Source organism: Heptranchias perlo, chromosome 20, assembly GCF_035084215.1.
Source record: "Heptranchias perlo isolate sHepPer1 chromosome 20, sHepPer1.hap1, whole genome shotgun sequence".
NCBI lineage: Eukaryota > Metazoa > Chordata > Chondrichthyes > Hexanchiformes > Hexanchidae > Heptranchias > Heptranchias perlo.
The window spans coordinates 26,887,622-26,899,423 of NC_090344.1; the positions used below are offsets into that span (position 1 = coordinate 26,887,622).

The 11,802-nt window shown below is 45.0% G+C and overlaps 2 non-coding genes across 2 annotated transcripts; both read left to right on the plus strand.

Annotated features, from left to right (window-relative positions):
• Positions 1–7,180: 7,180 nt before the first annotated feature.
• trnag-gcc (transfer RNA glycine (anticodon GCC)) lies at positions 7,181–7,251 on the plus strand. Its single transcript has one exon. It is a non-coding gene; the product is annotated as a tRNA-Gly (tRNA).
• Positions 7,252–10,197: 2,946 nt separating this feature from the next.
• trnag-gcc (transfer RNA glycine (anticodon GCC)) lies at positions 10,198–10,268 on the plus strand. The gene has a single exon. It is a non-coding gene; the product is annotated as a tRNA-Gly (tRNA).
• Positions 10,269–11,802: the final 1,534 nt, after the last annotated feature.

Here is an 11,802-nt window from a genome sequence, read left to right on the forward strand (position 1 = left end):
AAGTGAAACCACCTACTGACAAGCCCTCAGCCGCTGATATCAGTCCTCCTCCATGTTGAACACCACTTGGAGGAAGCACTGAGGGTAGCTGGAAGACTTCAATGCTCATCACCAAAGGTGGCTCGGTCGCACCACTACTCGCCGAGGCCTGAAGTGCATTGCTGCAAGATTGGGCTGACGGTAGATGGTGAATGAACCAACACGAGGGAAAAACCAACTTGACCTCGTCCTCACCAATCGACGTGTCGCAAATGCAACTGTCCATGACAGTATTGGTAGGAGTGACCACTGCACAGTCCTCGTGGAGACGAAGTCCTGTCTTCGCACTGAGGATACCATCCAACGTGTCGTGTGGCACTACCACCGTGCTAAATGGGATAGATTCAGAACAGATCCAGCAGCTCAAAACTGGGCATTCCATGAGGTGCTGTGTGGCCATCCTGCAGCAGCATAATTGTATTCCAGCACAATCTGTAACTTCTTCGCCCGGCATATTCCTCACTCTGCCAACAAGCCAGGGAATCAATCCGGGTACAATGAAGAGTGTGGAAGAGCATGCCAGAAGCAGCACCAGGCGTACCTAAAAATGAGGTGCCAACCTGGTGAAGCTACAACTCAGGACTAAATGCATGCTAAACATGCTATAGATTAGAGCAAAGCGAATCCACAGCCAACGGATCAGATCAAAGCTCTGCAGTCCTGCCACAGCCAATCGTGAATGGTGGTGGACAATTAAACAATTAACGGGAGGAGGAGGCTCTGTGAACTCTGTAGACATCCCCATCCTTAAGTGATGGACGAGTCCAGCATGTGAGTGCAAAAGACAAGTCTGTAAGCGTTTGCAGCCAGAAGTGCCGAGTGGATGAATCCATCACGGCCTCCTCCCCATATTCATAGCAGCCAGTCATCACCCAATTCGATTCACTCCACGTGAGATCAAGAAACGGCTAAATGCACTGGATACAGCAAAGGCTGTGGGCCCCGACAACATTCCGGCGGTAGTACTGAGGTCTTGTGCTCCAGAACTAGCTGCGCCGCAAGCCAAGCTGTTTCAGTACTGCTACAACACTGGCACCTACCCGACAAATTGGAAAATTGCCCAGGTATGTCCTGTCAACAAAAAGCAGGACAAATCCAATCTGGCCAATTACTGCCCCATCAGTCGACTCTCAATCATCAGCAAAGTGATGGAAGGTGTCGTTGACAGTGCTATAAATCGGCACTTACTCACCAATAACCTGTTCAACGATGCTCAGATTGATTCCGCCAGGACCACTCGGCCCCAGACCTCATTACAGTCTTGGTCCAAACATGGACAAAAGAGCTGAATTCCAGAGGTGAGGTGAGAGTGACTGCCCTTGACATCAAGGCAGCATTTGACCGAGTGTGACACGAAGAAGCCCTAGTAAAATTGAAGTCAATAGGAATCAGAGGAAAACTCCCCAGTGGTTAACACAAAGGAAGATGGTAGTGGTTGTTGGAGGCCAATCATCTCAGCCCCAGGTCATTGCTGCAGGAGTTCCTCAGGGCAGTGTCCTCGGCCCAACCATCTTCAGCTGCTTCATCAATGACCTTCCCGCCATCATGAGGTCAGAAATGGGGATGTTCGCTGATGATTGCACAGTGTTCAGTTCCATTCGCAACCCCTCAAATAACGAAACAGTCCGAGCCCGCATGCAGCAAGACCTGGACAACATCCAGGCTTGGGATTACAAGTGGCAAGTAACATTCGCGCCAGACAAGTGCCTGGCAATGACCATCTCCAACAAGAGAGAGTCCAGCCACCTCCCCTTGACGTTCAACGGCATTACCATCGCCGAATCCCCCACCATTAACATCCTGGCGGTCACTATTGACCAGAAAATTAACTGGACCAGCCATGTAAATGCTGTGGCGACGAGATGCTGGGTATTCTGCGGAGAGTGACTCACCTCCTGACTCCCCAAAGCCTTTCCGCCGTCTACAAGGCTAAGGTCTGGAGTATAATGGAATACTCTCCCCTTGCCTGGATGAGTGCAGCTCCAACAACACTCAAGAAGCTCGACACCATTCAGGACAAAGCAGCCCCCTTGAATGGCACCCGAGCCACCACCCTAAACATTCACTCCCTTCACCACCTGCGCACAGTGGCTGCAGTGTGTACCATCCACGGGATACACTGCAGCAACTCGCCAAGGCTTCTTCGACAGCACCTCCAAAACCGACGACCTCTACCACCTAGAAGGACAAGAGCAGCAGGCACATGGGAACAAAACCACCTGCACGTTCCCCTCCAAGTCACACACCATCCCGACTTGGAAATATATCGCCGTTCCTTTATCGTCGCTTGGTCAAAATCCTGGAATTCCATTCCTAACAGCACTTTGGGAGAACCTTCACCACACGGACTGCAGCGGTTCAAGAAGTCGGCTCACCACCACATTCTCAAGGGGCAATTAGGGATGGGCAATAAATGCCGGCCTCGCCAGCGACGCCCACATTCAGTGAACGAAGAAAACATTAATGTGAAGACATTGGCTGCAGCAGCGGGGTTGCACTTTTTATTTTCCTACTGTCTCAATCTTTCTTTATTAACTGGACAAATCAAATTGGGCAGGGCAGCCTTGAGGAAGAGTTTATTGAGTGTATTAGGGATGGATTTCTTGAGCAGTATGTAACTGATCCAACAAGGGGCCAAGCAACCTTGGACCTGGTCCTGTGTAATGAGCCAGGATTAATTAATAATGTCCTAGTTAAGGATCGCCTTGGAATGAGTGACCATAACATGGTTACATTCCATATCGAATTAGAGGGTGAGAAGATTGGTTCTCAAACAATCGTACTGAGCTTGAATAAAGGAGACTATGATGGTATGAGAGCGGAATTGATTAAAGTGGACTGGGAAAATAGATTAAAGGGTAAGACGGTACATGAGCAGTGGTGTTCATTCTAGGAGTTATTTTACAACTTTCAAAAAAAAAATATTCCACTGAGGAAAAAAGGGTGTAAAAGAAATGACAGCCATCCGTGGCTAAGTAAAGAAATTAAGGACAGTATCCGACGAAAAACAAGGACATGTAAGGTAGCCAAACTTAGTGGGAGGATAGAAGATTGGGAAGACTTCAAAAGACAGCAAAAAGTAACGAAAGGATTGATTATGAAAGGGAAGATAGATTATGAAAATAAATTAGCAAAAAATATAAAAGCAGATAGCAAGAGTTTCTATAGTTATATAAAAAGAAAAAAGGGTGGCAAAGGTAAACGTCGGTCCCTTTCGAGGATGAGAACGGGAAATTAATGGTGGGAAACATGGAAACGGCAAAAATGCTGAACAAATATTTTGTTTCAATCTTTATGGTAGAGGACACTAAGAATATCCCAACACTGGACAAACAGGGGGCTCCAGGGGGGGAGGAGCTAAATACGATTAAAATCACTAAGGAATTGGTACTCAGTAAAATAATGGGACTGAAGGCGGATAAATCCCCTGGACTTGATGGCTTACATCCGAGGGTCTTGAGGGAAGTGGCAGTTGGGATTGTGGATGCTTTGGTAATAATTTTCCAAAATTCTGTGGACTCGGCAAAGGTCCCGGCAGATTGGAAAACTGCAAATGCAACACCCTTATTTAAAAAGGGTAGTCGGCAGAAGGCTGGAAATTATAGACCAGTTAGCCTAACATCTGTGGTGGGTAAAATTTTGGAATCTATTATTAAGGAGACAGTAGCGGAACATTTGGATAAACATAATTTAATAGGACAAAGTCAGCATGGCTTTACGACGGGGAAGTCATGTCTGACAAATTTGCTTCAGTTCTTTGAGGACATAACGTGCAGGGTGGATAAAGGGGAACCAGTGGACGTAGTGTATTTAGACTTCCAGAAGGCATTCGACAAGGTGCCACATGAAAGATTATTGCTTAAGATAAAGAATCACTGGATTGGGGGTAATATTCTGGCATGGGTGGAGGATTGGTTATCCAACAGGAAGCAGAGAGTTGGGATAAACAGTTCATTCTCGGACTGGCAACCAGTAGCCAGTGGTGTACCGCAGGGGTCGGTGCTGGGTCCCCAACTCTTTACAATTTATATTAACGATTTGGAGGAGGGGACCAAGTGTAACATATCAAAGTTTGCAGATGATACAAAGATGGGAGGGAAAGTGGAGAGGGAGGAAGACATAAAAAACAGACAGGGGGATATGGACAGGCTGGGTGAGCGGGCGGAGATTTGGCAGATGCAATACAATATTGGAAAATGTGAGGTTATGCACTTTGGCAGGAAAAATCAGAGAGCAAGTTATTATCTTAAAGGCGAGAAACTGGAAAGTACTGCAGTACAAAGGGATCTGGGGGTCCTCGTGCAAGAAAATCAAAAAGTTAGTATGCAGGTGCAGCAGGTGATCAAGAAGGCCAACGGAATGTTGGCTTTTATTGCTCTGGGGATAGAATATAAAAACAGGGAGGTATTGCTGCAGTTATATAAGGTATTGATGAGACCGCACCTGGAATACTGTATACCGTTTTGGTCTCCATACTTAAGAAAAGACATACTTGCTCTCGAGGCGGTACAACGAAGGTTCACTCGGTTAATCCCGGGGATGAGGGGGTGGACATATGAGGAGAGGTTGAGTAGATTGGGACTCTACTCATTGGAGTTCAGAAGAATGAGAGGCGATCTTATTGAAACATGTAAGATTGTGAAGGGGCTTGATCGGGTGGATGCGGTCAGGATGTTCCCAAGGATCGGTGAAACTAGAACTAGGGGGCATAATCTTTGAATAAGGGGCTGCTTTTTCAAAACTGATATGAGGAGAAACTTCTTCACTCAGAGGGTAGTAGGTCTGTGGAATTTGCTGCCCCAGGAAGCTGTGGAAGCTACATCATTAAATAAATTTAAAACGGAAATCGACAGTTTCCTAGAAGTAAAGGGAATTAGGGGTTACGGGGAGCGGGAAGGAAATTGGACATGAATTTAGATGTGAGGTTAGGATCAGATCAGCCATGATCTTATTGAATGGCGGAGCAGGCTCGAGGGGCCGATTGGCCGACTCCTGCTCCTATTTCTTATTGACCTTCTCTGCTGGTGTTGCAGATTCGATCAGGCATCGCCGTTTCAGGAAGCCTGAGAAGTCCATCAGGGGACAATACAAGAGACAGAGACAGGGAGAGATAAAGAAATGCATGCAAAGAAAATAAAGAGAATACATAGAATCATACAGTCATAAAATGGTAACAACACAGAAGGAGGCTATTCGGTCCATTGAGCCCGTGCCGGCTCATTGTAAGAGCGATCCAGTTCGTCCCACTCCCCCGCTCCTTCACGTGTGTTGCGCCTTGGAAACTTCCACACCCTGTCCTCTGGAGCTCAAATATTCTCTGGAAAAAAATCAATTCTCCCAACAGCAACACCGAAATGATGTCGGAAGCTAATTGCTGACTTTTCACGAAAAGTACTGAGATCGGAAAGATCGTGCGGAATTTGAAACTGAGATCTCACGTATATCATTTAACGCAAAAGCTCCAAGCGAGAATCATACCCCGAGACCCACGAACCGCTGACATTGAAATCGTACACCAGTTAAAATTTGCGCTGCCTCCCACTGCCGATCGGCCATCCTTTCAGACCTCTTCTGTCCATCCAATCTCGTTTTCTATTCTGGTGCACAGCAATATCAAGTTGTACATTAACGACTTCCAGTGACCAATATTAGTCTCCCTTTACCAAATTGGTTTCGGCTGTACGACTTGAATTATGAAGTAAGACGTTTCAGAATTAGTTGCTCTGAAACCACATTGCTTGGGAGGATACTGAGAGATGCAGATGAACAGCGGAACGTTGGAGTGTATGTCCACAGATCACAGAAGGTAGTAGAACAGGTAGATAAGGTGGTTGTGAAGTCACAAATGATACTCTCCTTTATTTGCGAGGCATAGAATAAAAGAGCAGGGAGGTTATGGAAGAAATGTATGAAACAATAGTTAGGCCACAGCCAGAATACTGCGTACAGTTGTGGTCACACATTACAGGATAGGTGTGATTGCACGAGAGAGGGTACAGAGGACATTTACGACAACGTTGCCAGAACTGGAGAATTTTAACGATGAGGATAGATTGGATAGGCTGGGGTTGTTTGCTTTGGAACTGATGAGGCTTTTGGGAGATTTAATTAAGGTGTATAAAATTATGACGGGCCCAGATAGAGTGGATAGCAAGAACCTATTTCCCTTAGCAGGGAGGTCAATAATCAGGGTACATAGATCTAAGATAATTGGTCGAAGGATTAGAGGGGAGCGGAAGATTTAATTCCCAGCCAGAAGGCGGTGGGTGTCGGGAATTCACTGCCTGAATGGGTGGGAGAGGAGGAAACCCTCATCGCATTGAAAAATAAAAACTTCAACATGCACGTGAAGATCCGTAACCTACAAGATTAGTGACCAAACGCTGGAAAGTGAGATGAGGCTCGGTACCGATTTTTCGGTAAGCACAGGCAAGATGTGCAGAATGGCTTCCTTCAGTGGCCTAACTTTCTATGATTCGATGATATGATTGCCGTCTGTCTCGGCATCGCGATAATATACACTCTACCATAAGTATACTTTAATCAAATTGGTGCTTTGTTTCACTGTGAGAGCGAAGAGACATAAGTGTGTAGACATTGGCTGCTGCAACTCGGTTGCACCTTTACTTTTCCTACCTTCTCAGTCCTCTTCTCCAGCCTTCTCTGCTGGTGTTGCAGGTGAGATCAGCCTTCGCCGTTCAAGGAAGCCCGAGAAGTCCATCAAGGGACACACAGAGAGACATGAGACAGAGACAGGGAAAGATAGAGATATGCATGCAAATCAAATAAAGAGTATAAATGTCAGGTTTTGCAAACTAGAAGAATTTAAGTTACAAATTGGGAGAGATTCCTTCTCGGGTCTTGAAATCTGAGAAGAGAAGATTGGACGCCCGATTAAAAGCACCGGCCACGTTGAAGCATCTGGGAGAGAGGTAAATGTGGTCAATTAATTCCATTTAATATATTTGAGCATTGAAGAGATCTTTGAAGAGGAGCGCTTCGAGCAGAATTCAAACCTCGGCAGGAAAACCACATCGGAGTTTTGAGACCACCGCTTCAACCTCTCGGCCATCCCAGCTCTCAACGGCATGTTCGTTCAAACAGGATTCCATTCAGAAACATGCAATTTCTGTATAAGTTAGCATTGGTGGTTCAGGGGTAGAATTCTCGCCTGCCACGCGGGAGACCCGGGTTCGATTCCCGGCCAATGCACGATTATTTTGTATTCTGCACCAAGGAGGAACTTCGGAACAGGATTGTGGTTTTTGGTCCTTCCAGCCTGTTCCGCAACTGAATGAGATCATGGCTGAGTTGTGACCGAAGTCCCTGGACCCGCCTTCGTCCCATAGTTCTCAATACGTTTGGTTAACAAAAATCGATAAATCACGGGTTTGAAATTAACAATTGAGCTTACATCAACTGCCGTTTGTGGAAGAGACTTGCACACTTCTACCTCCCTTTGCTTGTGGAAGTGTGTCCTAACTTCACTCCCGAAAGTCCTGACTCTAATATTTAGGCTATGCCCCCAAGTCCAAGACACCCCAACGAGCGGAAATAGTTTCTTTTAACTACCCCATCAGTTCCTCTTAATATCTTGATAATTTCGATCATATCAGCCTTTAATCTACTAAATTGCAAGGAATACAACCATAGTTTGTGTAATCTCTCCTCGTAATTTAACGCTAAGAGTCCAGGTATCATTCTAGTAAATCTACACTGCACTCCCTCCAAGGACGGTATATCCTTCCTAAGGTGCGGTGCCCAGAACTGAACACAGCACTCCAGGTGTGGTCCAACCAGAGCTTTGTGTAGATGCAGCATAATGTCTGTTCCCTTGTATTCTGATCCTCTAAATATACAGGCCACCATTCCATTAGCCTTTTTGATTATTTCCTGTACCTGCCCATGAAATGTTATTGATCTATGTACATGGACACCTAAGTTCCTGTGGAACTTCACAGTTTCGAATTATTCACCTTTTGTGAAGAATTCTGATCTATCATTGTGAAGTCCAAAGTGGATGACCTCACACTTGCCAAAATTAAAATCCATTTGCCACGGTTTTGGCCATTCATTTATTATATTAATGTCTCTCTGGAATGTTATGCTTTCATCTGCACTACTCACAACGCTGCTCATTTTGGAGCCATCCACAAACTTCGATATGTCGTTCTCGAACCCGTCATCTAATATTAATGAGAACGCCTGAACTGGGGGAATTCACATTCAGCATCAATCTCTTCATCATCCAGAGACATTTTATTGACTTTACATGTGTTGCGCCTTGGGAAACTCAGCACTCTGTCTTCTGGAGCTCAAACATGCTCTGCATGTAATTCAATCCTACCAACAGCAATACTGAGAAGATGTCAGAAGCCAATTGGTGTCTTTTCACTCAAAGTTGTGGAATAGCAAGGCTCATCAGGGATTTGAACGCGGAACTTCTCGGACTTTAATTAACGAAAGCCCGAAAGCGAGAATCATGCATTTGGATCAACCAGGCGCTGTTACTTGCTTTGTGCAGCCAGTGACAAGTTTCGTTGTCTTCCAAAGCCGATCGGCCATCCTTTCAGACCTCTTCTGTGCATCCAATCTCGTTTTCCATTCCGGTGTGCACTAATATCAAGCTGTACACTAACTATTTCCTGTCGCCAATATTAGTTTCCCTTTACTAAATTGGTTTCGTCTGAACGACTTTTATTATCAAGCAAGACGTTTCAGAATGAGTTGCTCTGAAACTACATTGCTTTGGAGGATACTGAGAGGTGTCGATGAAAAGAGGGACCTTGGAGTGCATGTCCACAGATTCCTGAAGGTAAGAGGACACGTAGTTAAAGTGGTTAAAAAGGCATACAGGATACTCTCCTTTATTAGCTGACGCATAGAATGTAAGAGCATGGAGGTTATGGTAGAAATTTATAAAACAATGGTTCAGCCTCAGCAAGAAAGCAACATATAGTTGTGGTCACCACATTACAGGAAAGATGTGATTGCACTAAAGATGGTACAGAGGAGATTTACGACAGCGTTGCCAGAACATGATAATTTTAGCTATGAGATTAGATTGGATAGGATGAGGTTGTTTGCTTTGGAGATGAGGAGGCTGTTGGCAGATTTTATTGAGGTGTATAAAATTATGACGGGCCGAGATTGAGTGGATAGCAAGGACCTATTTCCCTTAGCAGGGAGGTCAATAATCAGGGTACATCGATCTAAGGTAATTGGTAGAAGGATTAGAGGGGAGAGGAATAATTTTTTCCCACTCAGTGGACGGTGGGGGTCAGGAAATTACTGCCCGAAAGGGTGGGAGATGCAGAAACCTTCATCTCATTGAAAAAATAAAAACTTCAATCTGCATGTTAAGATCCGTTACTAAAAGTATTTGGTATCAAACGCTGGATAGTGAGATAAGGCTCGGTATCGATTTTTTCGGCCGGCACAAGCACGACGTGCAGAATGATTTCCTTCTGTGGCCTAACTTTCTAGGATTCGATGATATGATTGCCGTCTGTCTCGGCATCGTGATAACATACACGCTCCCAAAAGTATACTTTAATCAAGTTAGTGCTTTGTTTCACTGTGAGAGCAGAGACATAAGTGTGTAATTATTTGCTGCAGCAGCTGGGTTGCACCTTTATTTTCCTACCGTCTCAGTCCATTTTTTTACCCTCCTAAGCTGGTGTTGCAGGTTCGGTCAGCCTTCGCCGTTCAAGGAAGCCTGAGAAGTCCATCAGGGGTCACACAGAGAGACAAGAGACAGAGACAGGGAAAGATAGAGAGATGCATGCAAAGAAAATAAAGAGTATAAATGTCAGGTTTTGAAAACTAGCGGAATTTAAGTTACAGATTGGGAAATATTGCTTCTCGGTCTTGAAATCTTGGAAGAGAAGATTGGACGCCCAATTAAAAGTACCGGCCACGTTGAAGTATCTCTCATGCTGGGACAGAGGTAAATGCGGTCAATTAATTCCAATTTATGTATTTGAGCATTGAAGAGATCTTTAAACCGGAGCACTGCGAGCCGAATTCAAACCAAGGCAGGAAAACTCCATTGGGGTTTTGAGACAACAGCTTTAACCACTCGTCCATCGCAGCTGGAAACGGCATGTTCGTTCAGACAGGATTCCATTTAGAAACATGCAAATTCTTCACAACCCAGCATTGGTGGTTCAGGGGTAGAATTCTCGCCTGCCACGCGGGAGACCCGGGTTCGATTCCCGGCCAATGCATGATCGTTTTGCATTCTGCACCAAGGAGGAACTTCGGAACAGGAGTTTGGTCTTTGATCCTTCCAGCCTGTTCCGTAACTCAATGAGTTGTGACCGAACTCCCTGCACCCGCTTTCCTCCCATATCTCGAAATACCTTTGGTTAACAAAAATCTACAAATCACGGGTTTGAAATTAACAATTGAGCTCGCATCAACTGCCGTTTGTGGAAGAGATTTCCACACTTCTACCTCCCTTTGCTTGTAGAAGTGTATCCTAACTTCACTCCTGAAAGTCCTGACTCAAATGTTTAGGCTCTGCCCCCAAGTCCTCGACACCCCAACGAGCGGAAATAGTTTCTTTGTAACTACCCCATCAGTTCCTAATAATATCTTGATAATTTCGATCACATCAGCCTTTAATCTACTAAATTGCAGGGAATACAACCATAGTTTGTGTAATCTCTCCTCGTAATTTAACGCATCGGGCCCAGGCATCATTCTAGTAAATCTACACTGCACTCCCTCCAAGGACAGAATATCCTTCCTCAGGTGCGGTGCGCAGAACTGAACACAGTACTCCAGGTGTGGTCCAACCAGAGCTTTTTGTAGCTGTAGAATAATGTCTGTTCCCTTGTATTCTCGTCCTCTAAATATATAGGCCACCATTCCATTATCCTTTTTGATTATTTCCTGTACCTGTCCATGACATGTTATTGATCTATGTACAGGGAAAACCTAAGTTCCTATGGAACGCCACAGTTTCGAATTTTTCACCTTTTGTAAAGTATTCTGATCTATCTTTGTGAAGTCCAAAGTGGATGACCTCACACTTGCCAAAATTGAAATCCATTTCCCACGGTTTTGTCCATTCATTTATTATATTAATGTCTCTCTGGAATGTTATGCTTTCATCTACACTGCTTACAACGCTTCCCATTTTGGGTCCATCGGCAAACTTCGATATGTCGTTCTCTATCCCGTTATCCAATATCAATTAGACCGCCTGACCTTGGGGAAATTCACATTCAGCATCAATCTCTTCATCATCTTGAGACATTTTATTTACTTTACATGTGTTGCCCAGGCATAGAATGTAAGAGCAGTGAGGTTGTTCTTGAAATGAATATAACACTAGTTAGGCCACAGCTGGAGTATTGCATGCAGTTGTGGTCACCACATTACAGGAAAGATGCGACTGCACGAGAAATGGTACAGATGTGATTTACGACGATGTTTGGAGGACTGGAGAATTTTAGCTATGAGAATAGATTGGATAGGCTGAGGGTGTTTTCTCTGGAACCGAGGAGGCTGAGGGGAGATTTAATTGAGGTGTACAAAATTATGACGGGCCTGGATAGAGTGGAAAGGAAGGACCTGTTTCACTTAGCAGGGATGTCAATAAAAAGGGCGCATAGATTTAGGGTAATTGGTCGAGGATTAGAATGGAGCAGAGGGGATTTTTTTCCACCCAGCGGGTGGTGGGGGTCTGGAACTCACTGCCTGAGAGGGTGGGAGAAGCAGAAACCCTCATCGGATTTAAAAAGCACTTCAATA